This window comes from Schistocerca serialis, chromosome 2, assembly GCF_023864345.2.
Source record: "Schistocerca serialis cubense isolate TAMUIC-IGC-003099 chromosome 2, iqSchSeri2.2, whole genome shotgun sequence".
In the NCBI taxonomy this organism is placed as follows: Eukaryota; Metazoa; Arthropoda; class Insecta; order Orthoptera; family Acrididae; genus Schistocerca; species Schistocerca serialis.
Genome location: NC_064639.1, coordinates 372,528,313 through 372,545,334, shown reverse-complemented (window position 1 = coordinate 372,545,334; position 17,022 = coordinate 372,528,313).

The window sequence follows — 17,022 nt, the reverse complement described above, 5'->3', positions numbered from 1 at the left end:
ATCTCTAATTATTATTACAGTTATTAATATTATGTTTGGATGTTTCATTATCCTCAGCTCCTTTGCTACTATTGTTATATACACAGCAACAGATGCCGCTAATTGTTAAACAATGCCATTAACGAGCAGAGCAGCTGCAATGAGTGCTTGATCTGATATTGAATGAGGACACTCATGTTTCCACAGTCACAGCCCATAGGATGTCTGGCTGCCCTTTTCGGTCTCATGTCATCAGATTATGCCATAGTAGCACTTGACTCCCATCATCGACGGTAGTTTTGAAGTTTACATACATTGAACCCTATTCCAAAAACGGATTGTTATAAAGCAGCATGTTGTTGACGTGTAAAGTTAGTGATGTGTCGAAGGCTAGTCAATGGAAGACACAACTGTAAAAGTTAGAACAGGTGCAGTGAGATCAGCATCTCTCAGAAATGTTTAAGCCAATAACTGATAGTCTGAAAGAGCTGTCATACACTATGGATAATGGATGGAGACGGAAAAGAAGGATAAGAATAAGATGAGGGGGTATATGCTATTACTAACTTACAGTTACAATAATGTTGAGTTAGCCACAGCATATGGAGTCAGCAGTACGAAGCCGTAGATGTTGGGTAAGCACTCAATATGTTTAATGGAGAATGCTATATGAGCTGGAGGTAAGAATGTCCGGTATATTAGAGGTAATATTCTTAAAAACGTTGAAAGTCAAAAAGTATACGCCGAAAGAGATACAAGCTTATTGTTATATAACACACACTACTAACACGCATAGGACCCCAAAAGACGAATGAAAGCCTCAAAGAGCGACGAATACAAGAATATCATTAAAGCAGCGTTAGAAGCAGCACATAGAGCAAGTACAGGCGTTGAAAATCAGCGAAAAAACGAACAATATATCTCCTGAGCACATACAGGGTGTATCAAAAAGAATCATCCGATACGGCACGTCTATATTTCTGAACTCAGACTTCAAGAATAATATAATAATTACAATCCCAAAGAAATCATGTGTTGACAAATGCGAAAATTATCGAACTACCAGTTTGATAAGTCACGGCTGCAAAATACTAACGCGAATTCTTTACAGACGAATGGAAAAACTAGTAGAGACCGACCTCGTGGAAGATCAATTTTGATTCCGTAGAAATATTGTAACACGTGAGGCAATACTGACCCTACGACTTATCTTAGAAGCCAGATTAAGGAAAGGCAAACCTACGTTTCTAGCATTTGTAGACTTAGAGAAAGCTTTTGACAATGTTGACTGGAATACTCTCTTTCAAATTCAGATGGTGGCAGTGGTAAAATACAGGGAGCCAAAGGTTATTTTATTTGTACAGAAACCAGATGGCAGTTATAAAAGTCGAGGGGCACGAAAGGGAAGCAGTGGTTGGGAAGGGAGTGAGACAGGGTTGTAGCCTCTCCCAGATGTTATTCAAACTATATATTGAGCAAGCACTGAAGGAAACAAAAGAAAAATTTGGAGTAGGTATTAAAATCCATGAAGAAGAAATAAAAACTTTGATTTTCGCCGATGACATTGTAATTCTGTCAGAGACAGAGACTGTCAAAGACAGTTGAACGGAATGGATAGTGTCTTGAAAGGAGGATATAAGATCAACAAAAGCAAAACGTGGATAATGGAATGTAGTCGAATTAAATGGGGTTATGCTGGGAGAAATAGATTAGGAAATGAGACACTTAAAGTAGTAAAGGAGTTTTGCTATTTGGGGAGCAAAATAACTGATGATGGTCGAAGTAGAGAGGATATAAAATGTAGACTGGCAGTGGCAAGGAAAGAGTTTCTGAAGAAGAGATATTTGTTAACATCGAGTATAGATTTAAGTGCCAGGAAGTCGTTTCTGAAAGTATTTGTATGGAGTGTAGCCATGTATGGAAGTGAAACGTGGACGATAAATAGTTTAGACAAGAAGAGAATAGAAGCTTTTGAAATCTGGTACTACAGAAGACTGCTGAAGATTAGATGGGTAGATCACATTACTAATGAGGAGGTACTGAATAGGATTGGGGAGAAGAGAAGTTTGTGGCGCAACTTGACTAGAAGAAGGGATCGGTTGGTAGGGCATGTTCTGAGGTATCAAGGGATCACAAATTTAGTATTGGAGTGCAGCGTGGAGGGTAAAAATCGTAGAGGGAGACCAAGAGATGAATACACTAAGCAGATTCAGAAGGATGTAGGTTGCAGTAGTTACTGGGAGATGAAGATCGTTGCACAGGATAGAGTAGCATGGAGAGCTGCTTCAAACCAGTCTCAAGACTGAAGGCCACAATAACAACAATATTTCTGAAACTAATAAACACATGCAATGAGTTTTGATTTTTGATGAACAGGCAACTCAAAAGGATTTTTTCATACCTTTCCATAGGTGTTCAATATGCCCCCCTTGAGTTGCACGGCATATGTCAATGAAGTATTCAAATTGTTCCCACACTGCAGCGAGCGTGTCCTGAGGTACAGCTTCCACAGCTGCTGTTACGCGATGTCTCACTTCATTCATTGTTGTTGGTAATGGAGGCACATAAACAGTGTCTTTTATAAAGCATCCACAAGAAATAATCACATACAATCTGATCCGGTGATCTTGGAGGCCACTAATGTAGTCGGCCGCGGTGGGCGTGCGGTTCTAGGCGCTTCAGTCCGGAACCGCGGGACTGCTAGGGTCGCATGTTCGAATCCTGCCTCGGGTATGTATGTGTGTGATGTCCTTAGGTTAGTTAGGTTTAAGTAGTTCTAAGTTCTAGGGGACTGATGACCTCTGATGTTAAGTCCCATAGTGCTCAGAGCCATTTGAATCGAGCCACTAATGTAAGGCTGAATCATTTGGTCCAGTGCGCCCAATCCATCGTTCAGTAATATTTCGATTTAAAAATTCCCGCACTTCCATATGCGAGTGTGGCTGTGTCCCGTTCTGTTAGTAAACGAAGGCGTCCGAATAAGTCTCCAACCATAGGAAGAAAAAGTTCTCAAGTACATCGAGATATGTGCTTCCTGTAACAGTGTTCCTGGCAAAGAAAAATGGACCATACGCCTTTTTCCCGTGAAACTGCACAGAACACATTAAATTTTGGAGAGTCCCTCTCATGTTGTACAGTTTCATGTGGTTGCTCCATACCCCATATTCTCACATCATGGCGGTTCCCCTTTCCATTTAAATTGAATGTCGCTTCGTCACTAAACACTAAGCGTAGAACACTGCTATCCTCCATCCTGCCAAGAAAGAAATTACTGAACTCCACACGTTGTTATTTGCTATTTTCACGAAGAGTTTTCACTAGCTGAATTTGATTGGTTTCATGTGTAAATGTCGACGCACCACACGCCAGACGGACATCGAGGGCATGTTGAGTCGTCGAGCTGCACGATGAACGAATTTCTGAGGACTCGCTGTGAAACTATGGTGGATGCATTTGACCCCTGTGTCAGACACATAGGGGCGATTTGCTTTTACGCAAACATTATATTTTTCGGAATTGTCCATGGCATCATCTAATGCTCTGAGCAGTAGGAGGATCCACGCCATACCTAGTACGGAAGTTACACTGAACAGTGGCTACTGACCCGCACTGTACAAAATGTGGAACACAAAACGCTTTCTGTTGTCCCGACACCACGCTTACTAGAACTGAAGTGGACGCACACTGCTGCTACCTAGCGGGAACCATGTACAACACGAGAGTTTCTGTTTCCAGCAGTATGTTGTTCACGCACATATATCAAATAACATAATAGTTATGGTTTTTTTAATCGGATGATTAGTTTTGATACACCTTGTATATTACAAGTAAGATGACGGAATGACTACTAGTGTGGTACTCCCATTCCTGGCAGAAAAACCCTGTCCCGGCACATGCCCACACTTTTTTATCTGAGGTTTCATATTAGCACGAAGACAACTGCGCATGTTGTATTATGATGACAGCAGCATTGCCACTTCCTTATCTACAAGACCTCCAAGGCCACTGGAATGGCCGGCCGAAGTGGCCGAGCTGTTCTAGGCTCTACAGTCTGGAATCGTGCGACCGCTACGGTCGCAAGTTCGAATCCTGCCTCGGGCATGGATGTGTGTGATGTCCTTAGGTTAGTTAGGTTTGAGTGGTTCTAAGTTCTAGGGGACTGATGACCTCATATGTTAAATCCCGCAGTGCTCAGAGCCATTTGAGCCACTGGAATCACTGCACCCAGCTGCAATCAATGAGGGGAGGGGATGGCACCTTCAAGTCTGCAAGGACCACCATGCTTCCCTACGCCTCTGCACCTTTGATATCACAGTACTACAAATAAAATAATATGTGTGAAACATTGCATATATAGGAGTTGCTTAAAATGCATATCCACACAGGAGGTGCAAGAAGTCATGGTAAGTGATCTTCTACCAACAGCTGTTACTTTGTTTTTTATCCATTATGCTTAGCTTTCTTTTGTTTTTGCTTTCTATTAAAGCAGGAAGTGGCAACAAAACGGCTATTCACGTTGGTGTGTAGAATGTATGAGTCTGGCGACATACATCTGACTTTCAGAAAAATATTATCAACACAATTCCGAAGACTGCAAGAGCTGAAAAGTGCTGGAATTATCGCATAATCAGCTTAACAGCTGATGCATCCCAGTTGCTGACAAGAATAATGCAAAGAATAATGGAGGAGATAACTGAGGATGTGTTAGATGATAATTAGTTTTGCTTTAGGGAAGGTAATGGAACCAAAGAGGCAATTCAGACGTTGCGGTTGAAAATGGTGGCAAGGCTAAAGTAAAATCAAGGCACGTTGATAGGATTTTTCGACCCGAAACAACGTTCGACAATATAGAATGGTGCAAGATATTCGAAATTCCGAGAAAAATAAGGGTAAGCTATAAGGATAGGCGATTAATATACAGTATCAAATGGTTCAAATGGCTCCGAGCACTATGGGACTTAACTTATGAGGTCTCAGTCCCCTAGAACTTAGAACTACTTAAACCTAACTAACCTAAGGACATCACACACATCCATGCCCGAGGCAGGATTCGAACCTGCGACCGTAGCGGTCGTGCGGTTCCAGACTGAAGCGCCTAGAACTGCTCGGCCACTCCAGCCGGCTATACAGTATCCGCAAGAGCCAAAAGGGAGTAATAAGAGTGGACGACCAAGAACGAAGTGCTCGAATTAAAAAGCGTGGAAGATGTCAATGCAGTCTTTCACCCCTATCATTCAATCTGTTCATCGCAGAAACAGTGGTGAAAAGAAAAGGAAGGTTCAAGAGTTGAATTAAAATTTGGCGTGAAAGTATATCAGTGATGCGATTCGCTGATGACATTGCTGTCCCGAGTAAAGAAGAGTTACGTAATGAGGTGCATGAAATGAACAGTCTCTAACGAGTACAGGATATGGATTGATGGTAAATCGAAGAAAAACGAAGGTAATGAGAAGTAGCAGAAATGGGAACAGAAAGAAACTTGACATCAGGATTGATGGTTACGAAGTAGATGTAACTCTGCTACCTGGGCAGCGAAATGACCAACGACGGATGGCGCAAGGAGTATATCAAAAGCAGACTAGCACTGGCAAAAAGGACATTCCTGTCTAAGAGAAGTCTACTAGTATCGAACATAGGTCTTAATCTGAGAAAGAAATTTCTGATGATGTACGTTTGGATCACGGAATTGTATGGTAATGAAACATGGACTGTGTGAAAACTGGAACAGAAGAGAATCGAAGCATTTGAGATGTGATGTGATAGATGAATATTGAAAATGAAGTGGACTGATAAGGTAAGGAATGAGGAGGTTCTGAGCTGAATAGGAAAGGAAAGAAAATTGTGAAAAACACTGACGAGGAAACGGACAGGACATCTGTTTTGATATCAGGACCTGACTTCCGTGGTACTAGAGGGAGTTTCAAAGGGCAAAAAGTGTAGAGGAAGGCAGAGATTGAGATACATCCAGCAAAAAATTGAGGACATAGGTTGCAAGTGCTACTCTGAGATGAAGAGGTTGACATAGGAGAGGAATTCGTGGCGGGGGGTATTGAACCAGAAGATTGATGAATAAAAGAAAAATGACAATGGAGGTCGCGAATATATATTTACAGCGATTGATAAATAGTTCAGCACTATGAGAGAAACTTCGCAGGATAATACTCGTACTGTCGAGATCTATACCAACATACGCTGCTATGAGGCACAATAAATATTAACGACATCGATGAGGGAAAAAGAAGCAAGCAAGCTTAACCAATAATGCTTTTGTCCCTGCAGGTGCGGTGAACCTGTAATGTAGCAGCAGTCACCTGATGTGAGCATAATGTTGTTCAATAAGACTTACTTTTTGAATATAAGTGGGTGTAAGCATGTCAGTGTCGGTATGATATAAAATACAGAATTGTACCGAGTGTTAGTATTTGAAAACCCTGGATTTAGTGATGTCAAAGCACTATTATCCAGGCATGAATGAGTCTGCTACGTGATTTTCAATGCCGATATCATTCATGTTCCACGAAAATGTTTATTCTCTGTTGGTGATGCTGAATGGACTTATAATCCTTGTAGGGAACTTCCCTGCTACTGTTAAAAGATTTGACAACAGAGAGTGCATACTCTGCAACAGCAGACTTAAGAGTTAATGGATGCCAGCTATGCAATACAGCATGAGGTGAAGGGTCGACAAAGATGGCAGCCTTTGTCGACTTCAAACTGCAGGGTCAGGTTGTCAAATTGAAAGATGTTATAAATCAGCTTTCTTCAGAGGATGTAGCAAGTTTGAGTGGGGACCAGGTTTCTGATAACCAAGTTGGTTTAAATTATCCTGGTCAGGTGCTTACTTCGCCTCATTGTTTTGCTATGAGTAATTTCAGCAAACTGCCACACCCTATGGGAATTTCATTGAGGGAAATTGATAAGTTGTCCATTGAGTCTGTGAGTGATGTGGAGGTGGTACTACGGCGTTTGGTTAAAATTAAGCGTCATCCGGATGCGTTGAATTGACCTTATGAGCAGGTTCTTCAGTTACTGTACCCGTTAACTAGTGGGACACTGAGTCAAATGTTTGCTGATATTTTATGCTAGAGGAAGGTGTTGATGGGGTTACGTCAACGGGTGGTCAGTTTCAAACTGTCACCTCATTTGACAACGAGTTATAGAGTAAGCGTTACTGACGGATGCAGTCAAGTAATGAGCTCTTGAGTAAATAGCAGAGCGGATGCGAACCGCTGTTTTGGTCTTGGAATTGCAACTTGGAAAGGATGAGCCCCGAGGATCGATCTCGCATCACCTTTGCTAGTAAACCCTTATTAGTAAACACTTAATTAAGTGCTTTGGTTTCCGGTATTGAGAAACTTAGTTATGCTGACAGTCAGCCGATTCAATTATCTTATGGTTGTTTGGGACCTAGTAGCTGTTCAGTGCAACCTAAATTCGACAGTGGCCCGCGACAACGTTCTAAGGAAATTTGTGGTAAGTTCCAATGAGGCCAAACAGCTGAGGTAATCGGTCCCTAGGCTTACACGCTACGTAATCTAACTTAAACTAACTGACGATATGGACCACACACGCACACATAACAAAGGGAGGACTCGAACCTTCGACGGCGGGAGCTGCGCGAACCGTGCCAAGGCGCTCCTTAGAACTAGCGGCTACACCGCGCGGCAACAATCTAAGGCATGTGGGACATTTCGTTTGTAAGTGTTCGGTTCAGCAAAAAGGCGAGATAGACATTTGACCGTGCCGGAAGTCGGGAAAGGTGTTTATAGCTTCCTTTCCTATGCGTTGTCGTCGAGTTGTGGGCGTAGTGCATGATCCCTTCCCCTTTGTGTGCGCTCAGTTGAACAATGAGCCACTCTGTGCCTTTGCTGATTCTGGGAGCTCAGTATCACTGCTGGACTATCATTGGTACCTGGAGTAAGTTTGCTCCTTTACGAACTTCTTCTCGGAAGTGCCTACTGATTTTAGTGAGTTAGTTTGTGATTGTTTAAGTACTGCGATGTTTTATTGGCCGATTAAGTTGTTAGTAGTTATGAATTTGTCTGCTAATTTGATCCTGGGCTGTGACTTTATATACCACGCGGGATTTATGTTGAATGGTCAACAACGCACTACTTATTTTAAATTTTGTCTTGGGGAACGCATTGGTTTATGCTCGTGTAAATCTCATTGCAGGTGTGATCTGTTTTTCCTGCTACTGGGTGTTATGAACTGAGTCATTTGGAGCCACAACAGAGGGATCAATTTTCCCGACTGCCCATAGGTTTCCGAAAGTCCTCACCAATAGGCTTGGCGTGACTACCAAAATCAAGTACAAAATCAGGTTGATTGACGATGATCCCGTTTGCCAGTCGCCCACCTATAGGTTGTCTCCCCCCCCCCCCTCCCACCCCACCACCAGGACCAAGAGCCTTTGTGTCGTGATAGACGGTATGTTGCGTGAACCGGTCATAAGTGCTTCTGCCTCCTCCTGCGCGTCAGAGTTGTGTTCTTGGTTCTTAAGGGTAGTAGAGAGGAGTTCCGATCTTTAATTGATTACAGGTTGGTGAACGAAATGTTTATCTTGGGGTCTGTGCCTTTAGCTGATATTCATTTCACATAATTCTCTAGAGTAAAGTATTTCACCGTTTTGGATTTCAACCAAACCTATTACCAAATTCCGGTGTTAAAGGATTCCAAGCAAATTACCGCCTTCTGTAGCGATTGGAATCTCTTCGAATTTAACAGAATTCCGTTCGGTCGGTCGACAAGTGCGGATATTTTATCTAGGTTTTTGGGTCAGATGCTTAGCGACTTAAAATTTACGTGTATATAAAATTATTGGGAAGATGTTTGACCGATAAACCTTTTAAGGTCACCTTGTCGTGCCTGCAGATTTCCTTTCTAGGCCATTTAGTCTCTGACGAAAACGTTGGGATAAATGAGGGGTGTACGAAGGATCTCCAAATATATAGCCCTCCGGCAAACAAAAAGGGGGGTTGCCAGATTCATTGGGATGGCCAACTATTTCTCCAAATATGTGCCTAACTTCGCACAGTATGCTGCCCCTCTTAATGAATTACTCAGGAAGGAGATAATTTCCGTTGGGTTCAACTCACCAGGTATCCTTCGAAAGTATTAATCAGGCTCTTAATAATCCACCCATCCTGACTATATCAAACTTCGAGTTGCCCATTGTCGTCCAGACCGATGTCTCTGGCTGTGGGGTGGCAGCAGTACTCCTCCAAGAGTCGGATGGGGAACGTAGACCGCTGGCCTATGCGTCTAGAAGGTTATCCCTGGCAGAGCTTAAGTATTCTCTCTACGAATGGGAGGCGCTAGCGGTGCTTTTCGCTTTGGAAAAGTTTAGGTTTTACCTTGAGCACCACGAATTTTTGCTAGAAACTGATAATTAAGTCCTCAGCTGGATTTTGCTGCACCCTCGTAAGATGGGCCGTGTAGCTCGCTGGGTTGCCCGAATTTTGGCTTTCCAATTCAAGGTGGAGCATACCCGAAGCACCGATAATCACGTGGCCAACACTTTGAGTTGGATGTTTGAGGCTGCGGTTCAGCAGCCAGAATAGTATTCCCGTCGAGAGATTTGTGTAGGCGGGATACTATCCAAAGTCTCAGAAGTTTTCAGAGACCTCAGGCAAAGATAGGATATCGACCCCAGGATTAAGGCCATGAAGAATAAACTGCTGAAAATAAGGTATTAAATGGGAAACAGGTAACTTAGTCATCTCATCCATAAAGGCCTCGTTTGTTGTCGTGGGGTGGGGTCAGGTGTTTGTCTGTTTGTCCAGTCAGCTCGTCCAGCCTGTGGTCCGATAGTTTCATCATACAGTGGTTTGAGGGCAGCTTGGCCTCCACAAAATTATCACTAATATTAGGCGCCACACAAGGATGTTCAGTGGATGGCAACAATGTGAAATCTATAAAATAGCAAAACCTAATTCTAGCCCTGGTAAAGGTTGAAACTTACTGGAAGATTAAAACTGTGTGCAAGACCGAGACTCGAACTCGGGACCTTTGCTTTCGCGGGCAAGTGCTTTGCCAACTTTTTTTTTTAATTCTGTCGCACTAACCACTTTTTTTTACATTTATTTGTTGGTATTCTATTTGGATACAAAATTAGGCAGTCCACAAACACTAAATGAAATGCATCCTCTGCACAAAAAAAAAAAAAAAAAAAAAAAAAAATCTTAAAACAAATCACAAATTTAAAGGAACAGGGATGTTGTGTTTTTTATTTATTTATTTATTTTCAATAAAGATCACTCTGTTAAGAAGAAACATGTAGATAATTTCATCATATAGTATGTGCATTACATATTGAGTGGTGAGAGAAGTGTGAGGTTCATTATTAGCTGTCAAATGTGCACACCGACTGCACCCGGCACATCCCAACTGCGTGATGGGTCGAGGAAGACTGCCTGAAGATAGTTGGCAAAGGTTTTCCGATAGTGTGACCATCTATGAACCTCATTGTCGGCTTGATGCAAGAAATACCAAAAGTCAAGTCGCGACTTGGCAGCATCCCCATAGAGGTACGCGATCGTCCAACCTTTGACACAGATGATCGACTGTGATTTAGTCGCCGGAAAGTGGTCACTCTCCGGATGTAAGAAGGAAGCAGGGGTAATATGTTGCGGGGTCACACGGAGGTAGCAAGCCACCATCTGTCTTCCTAGGAGCCAGACGTCCTCCACCGCGATACAAGTTAAGCGGTGATGGTCGTCATCCACTTGGCGACATTTCGGGCATAGTGGAGTGTCCACTAGTCCAATTGCATGGAGCCGTTGGTTGGCGTTGAACTCGCCACAGGCGACAGAGAACCACAGTGCCCGAACGAAGGTAGGAAGGAATTTTTGATGCACATGTCTCCAAGTCTTCGGCCAATGCAACCTGGGGTGTTTGAGTTCAATGACATTACGACTTACCCGTCGTAGCAGCCAAACATAAAAATCCTTCGCGCATGGCGGTCTCGTGCGCGGATGCTCGTCTCTGATATAACCAAGTTCCACGATAAATGTTGATACACGCGCAAAATGTGGCGTAATGTTGTCCACCGCCACTGGAGGTGTGAGGGACGCTGGAACTAGGATATCCAATAGGCGGGATGTAAGGGAATCACGCCCGCTACGCCACTGCTTGTACATCGTGGCTAGAAGGAGCGCCGTCGCTCGGCAGTGAACATTCGTAAGTCCGAGTCCCCCCTTGTCCGTAGGGAGCGTGAGCGTTTCGTATTGCACCTTGAGGGGAGATTCAATCATCACAAAATAGCCTAGTGCTGATTGAAGTCGACGTCCGAGCGTGAGTGGTAGGGGCAGGATCTGCGAAATATGCACCATTCGAGAAACCACATAAGTGTTCAGATACTCGACTCGCTGCAATGGATCAAGGCGCCGTAGGAGATGTTGTCGGACCATGGTACGTGTTGTCTGTAAAATACGTCGGTAGTTAACTGCCGCAGTATGTTTTACAGATGAGGTAAAGTCTATGCCGAGATAGCGGAATCGTTGCACATAAGGAAACGGACTGATTTATTCCGGCGTAAGGCCCCTTCCAACCGGCATTGCCGCCGATTTGTTCATGTTCACTGCACTACCCGCCGTCACACTGTGGTCCAACAACAGTTCAAGGACCGTCTTCACCTCTTCCTCAGAACGAACGAGCAGCAGGAGGTCGTCCGCATAGGCACGACATTTGAAGGTGTAGCCCCGTAGTTCCATCCCAGAAAGAGAATTGGTTAGCCTCCCAATTAATGGTTCCAACGCTGTCGCGAACAGCAGTATCGAAAGAGGGCAGCCCTGGTGAATGGATCGTCGAATTTTAATGGGCCCTGCTATACGCCCATTAACCTGTACCAAAGATTGTGCGCCCCCATAAATCCTTCTAATGAGACCAGTAAAACGGTCTGGAAATCCCATTTGTTCCAGTACAGCGTACAGATAGTTGTGGCGCTCCTTATCAAAAGCACTGTCAAAATCAACCGCCACCATCTCCGCTTTAAGCCGGCACTCCTCCGCCAGCGCTATCACATCACGGCATTCGCCAGTAGCTGTTTGCACATTGACCGATCCACCCGGTGTCGTCTGTTCTGGAGAGAGAACGCTACGAATTAACGTACGACATCGGGACGCTAGCAACCGTGCAAAGATCTTGTAGTCGGCATTAAGCAGGGTGATGGGGCAGTAATGTGTGACCGTAATTCCTGGCTTCGGTTTATGTGCTGGCACCAAGAGGCCTTCCATAAAAGCCGGTGGAATAGGCGCATCGGAATTTAACACCTCGTTGTATATTTCCGTCCATCGCGGTGCCATTTCGTTGCGAAATTCTCGATAAAATTCAGCAGGAACCCCATCAATGCCTGGGGACCGATTCAACGCACCTTGTGCGATCGCATCATGTACCTCCTCACAGCTAATGGCTTCCAGTAAGGTTCCCGCGGCTTCCACCGTCAGTGTACGGGAGACGTACGTCTCTATACGGTCGATGTCATCGACAGGGGCTGCTTCTTCCCGATAGATGTGTTGGTAATGGTCGACGAATGCATAGACAATGTCCACTTGACGCGTCACTCTTCGGTCTTCGTGGGTAATTAATTCCCGTACCAAAACGCGTCGTCGGTGCTTTCGTTCATTCAAGACGTGGTGCATGGAAGGAATCTCGTGCCTTATCGTATCGTGACATCTGGCGTGCACCATGGTTCCCTGAAGACGTTTCCGAGCTAAAGCCACTAGTTTAGCTTTTATCCTTTTGCGTTCGATCCAGATGTCCTGTCCCGGCGGACCATCATCCAGGTCGCGCAGCGCTGCAAAATAAAAGTCGGTCGTACGCCGGCGCCATTCTGCCATCTCCATGCTATATGAGATGAACGTACGGCGAAGCGCCGGTTTAGCACAAGTCAGCCACCAATCAAGCATCGTCGTATACCTTCCAATCCTTCGCTCGCACATCGTCCATGTCTCCAGGATCCGTCGACGGCATTCAGGATAATGTAGATGTCGAATGTTTAGTTTCCACGGGGCCTTACTGTTCCACACCTATCTACGTGGAAGAAGCACCGTACAGATGTAAGCGCTGTGATCGGAAAATGCCAATGGCCAGCGTTCCGCGTCCTGGACATCATTTGCATGAGCCCGTGAGATATAAATGCGATCTAATCTGCTCGCCAAATGACTTGTCACATAGGTGTATCCCGGTGCATCTCCATGTCGTAATTCCCACGTGTCACTAAGTACAAGGTCGTTGACAACGATTCGCAACTCCTGGCTGATGTTTGCTTGCGGCCATTGGTCTTTCTGGCTGAGAACACAGTTGAAATCTCCACCAATTATTACACATTCATAACGTCCATGGAAAAGTGGAGCAATGTCTTCTGCATAAAATCCTTTCCCGCCGCCGATTATTTCCCCACGGTGCATAAAGATTGATGATGCGGGTCCCAAACGTCGTGAAAGTCATTCCCCTGGCCGACGGAAGATAACACACGTTTTCCACTGGGAAGCCATCTCGCACGTAAACTGCCACCCCACTCCCATTGTGATCTCCATGTGACGAATAGGATTGGTAGCCTGCGCTGTATGGGAGTGCAGCTATGTGGCTTCCTGTAGCAAAGCAATATCCACATCAGATGCCCAAATCGTTTCCTTCAGTAGGTGTATTTTGGCCGGTGAACGCACGTCATTTATATTTAATGTCGCAATACGGTTCGCATGGCGTTGAATCCCACTCTGTCGAGGCGCAACAACATCTCCCTGCATCGGCGCTGGGGGTTGAGTTAGAAGACGTTCTCTCGCCCCTCTCCCTTCACCTTCAGCAATTATTAGGCCGTCTTCGTGAGTGCTGGCTGCCTCTGTATAACGTCCGGCGCCTCCTCAATATCGCCATACCACATCTTTTCAGGCTGTGATATATTAGTGTCCATAGCCACAGCATCTGCGTCTGGAGAGCCAACTGGCTGTGATTCCTCTTCAGCATCACCACGTCCCGGTACCGTGAATGTGACAGACCGCTGTGGGTCTGATCGAACAGTTCCCATTGCCTCACCCTGTTTCGTAGAGGCTGTTGTGTCGTCTTGGTCCATAGGCACATCGTCGTCGGGGCAGGGGAGTCATCCCGAGGAGATGTCGTGCGACGCCGCCGTTTCCTCCTTTTGGGGGAACGTTGTTTGCTTGATCTTCCTCCCGTGTCCTCAGATTGTAGGGAATCACGGCTGCCCGACAGAAAAGCATCAGTAGGAACTGGAAGTGTTTCGAGTCCCATCGTTGTACTTGGCGGGAGTTCGGTCGAAACTGATGTTATCGTCTCAGAGTGCGTTCCAGACGGAACAGCATCCGTAGTGGCTGGGACTGCTTCGTGTGTTATCGATGTGCTTGGTGGGAGTTCGGTCTCATCTGATGTTGTCGCCGTAGATTGTATGCTCGATGGAGCAGCATCCTTTCTCATACCGACGTCTGCGACAAGGTTTCGGAGAGTGCCATCTTGATCTTCCACCGGGGCTGTGTCTTTTCGGTCATCAGCGGACGCAGTGAGGGCTTTGGCATAGGTGATCGGTAGTGCTGTCATCGCCGGCGATGGCTCCCGCACATCTGAAGGCAGTTGCGTAATCCGCCGTTGCATACAGTTCGACCCGAGGTGTCCCTCCTGGCCACAGCCAAAACATGTACGTGGTTGACCATCGCAAATCAACACCGCCCGACAACCACCAATTGTCAGATAGGACGGTACATGTTTCTGAAGATAAATAGTGACCTGTCGCACTCCGTTAAGAACGGGGTATGTCGCGAATTGTGTCCAGCGTTCTGCCGTGTGACCATGTACCGTGCCGTATGGCTTAAAAGCCTCGATAACTTCTTCAACCGGGAGCTCAAATGGCAGCTCAAAAACACGTATTGTCCGTACACCCAGACCAGTATGTTCTACAGTTACCGTGCCGACATTCCCGTCACTATGGCAAAATCGGAGACCTGCTTTTGTCGCCTGTAGAATTCTCTCACACGCCGCGTCATTTACCATCTTAACATACATCGTGGGACTAATGATGGACAGGTGAATTCCGACAACATCGTTTGGCGGTATCTTGACGTCCTCTCGAATGAATCGTTCCACTGCTAAAGCCTTCAGTCGTTCGTAGTCTTTGCAGAAATTGAATCGTAATGTAGTTTTCCTGTACTTGTTCGCCATGATCGTTGTTACTAGCACGCGCGCAGACTAAGTCCACAAGTAAACAAACACTCGCACACGCCGCACAGGCGGAAGTATTGGACCTCCGCTTCTCACGGCCGCTAGCGCCGAACTGCCCGAACTGAGCTACACAGCACGCCTCACGCCCCGTACGCTTTCCTTCCGGCAGTACCTCGTCCCCTAGCTTCCAAACTTTACAGAAGCTCTCCTGCGAACCTTGCAGAACTAGCACTCATGAAAGAAAGGATATTGCGGAGACTTGGCTTAGCCACAGCTTGGGGGATGTTTCCAGAATGAGATTTTCACTCTTCAGTGGAGTGAAAATCTAATTCTGGTAAAGTTTTTCTGCAAACCACCAGGGAAACTTATCCCATGATAAGTGCTTCGTCGATTATATTGATCCTTTGCCACACACTCGCGAAGGTAACTGGTATGTCCTCATGGTAGTGGACGCCTTCACACACTCCTATTGGTCAATCCCTAGTCACGGGATTATGGCTAGGTAATATCCACCTTTGATCCTCCCCCTTCCCCCCCCCCCCCCTCCCCGAGGTGTTTGGTCAACGATAATGGCCCTGATTTAAAATGTAAGGGCTTTAGGACATTTTGTTTCGAGCTGACTAACCGCCACATCACAACTACCCCCTATCACCCTCAACGATCTTTTGTGGAACGTTTTAACCACAACTTCAAAGGGACTTTTATTGCCTTCCACAGTAATTTGTAGAGTAAATGGGACCACTCCATGGGGTTCCATAATTTTGCATTTAATACAGCCCAACATGAGTCACTGAAGGCTGCCCCTGCTTCCCTTGTGATGGGCTATCAAGTTAATTCACCTCTGTCCAACTTGTGGTCAAATAACGATTTGCTCCCCGCTAAAGCACTGCAGGAGAAATGGAGAAAGGCGCGTCGAAATACTCAGCGGACCAATCAGAGCTTGGTCGATCTTTATAATAAGGCCGTAGAGAGTTTAGGGGCAAATAGGTGATAGGGTTTTTGTATACTATCCCAGTGTTAACCGGTAAGGGGGAAGATTTATTCTATTAAGTTAGTACCCTAGAGTTTGAATCCCTTTAGGATCGTCCGAGTATTCGTTCCAGTCAACTTGCTTGTGCACAATCTTGAATCGGGTAAGCTGTCCAGGGTTCACGCCTCCCAGCTTAAGGAGAACTATACGCCTCTCTGAACACTCAACACATCAAAAGAGAAGGGCGTCTCCGTGGGTTTGTCAGGGGAGGTTGAGCCCTATGGCAGAGCTTCCTACGAATTCCCAGGGTCGTCTGTCCTTTGTCTGTTCGCTTCTCAAATGTTCTCGTGGACGCGGTCGCCTTGCGGCGGCAGCTAGAGTTCTGCGATTGTGGCGATGAGAGGGCGCGATCGGCAGTACAGTGGATGGAGCAATCGATGCAGGGTAGTCAGGTGGAGTGGGCCTGGCCACATGGAGGTGGCAAGAGGAATTAGGACGTGACCGCCAAAACAGACAGAAGATGGCCTCATCGTTTTTCAAGATGAAGGGCTTCAGGTGTTGGTGTCTAGTGGAAGGGGATCATTGCCCGCCATGGTCGTGTTTCCACTACTAAGTGATATTCTTTAACTTCTGTTATCTGGTGGAGTGGCTGAGGTGCCGTGGTCCTGGACAGGAATTATGATCCTAATTACAAACACTGATTTATGGCTTAGCTGTTTGCTCACATGTATTCCTGAAAGAATACGCCTTGCTACCGGTTGTGTTATAACTATCCACTTAACCTTAAAGCCCACCTTGTGTTCCATTCTGGATACTTCTTGAGATCTTTGGGGTAATGGGTGTGTATCTTTAACTCTGCCTGTGAACTATATAAGTTGCTACCTCCTCTGAGTTGTCCTAAG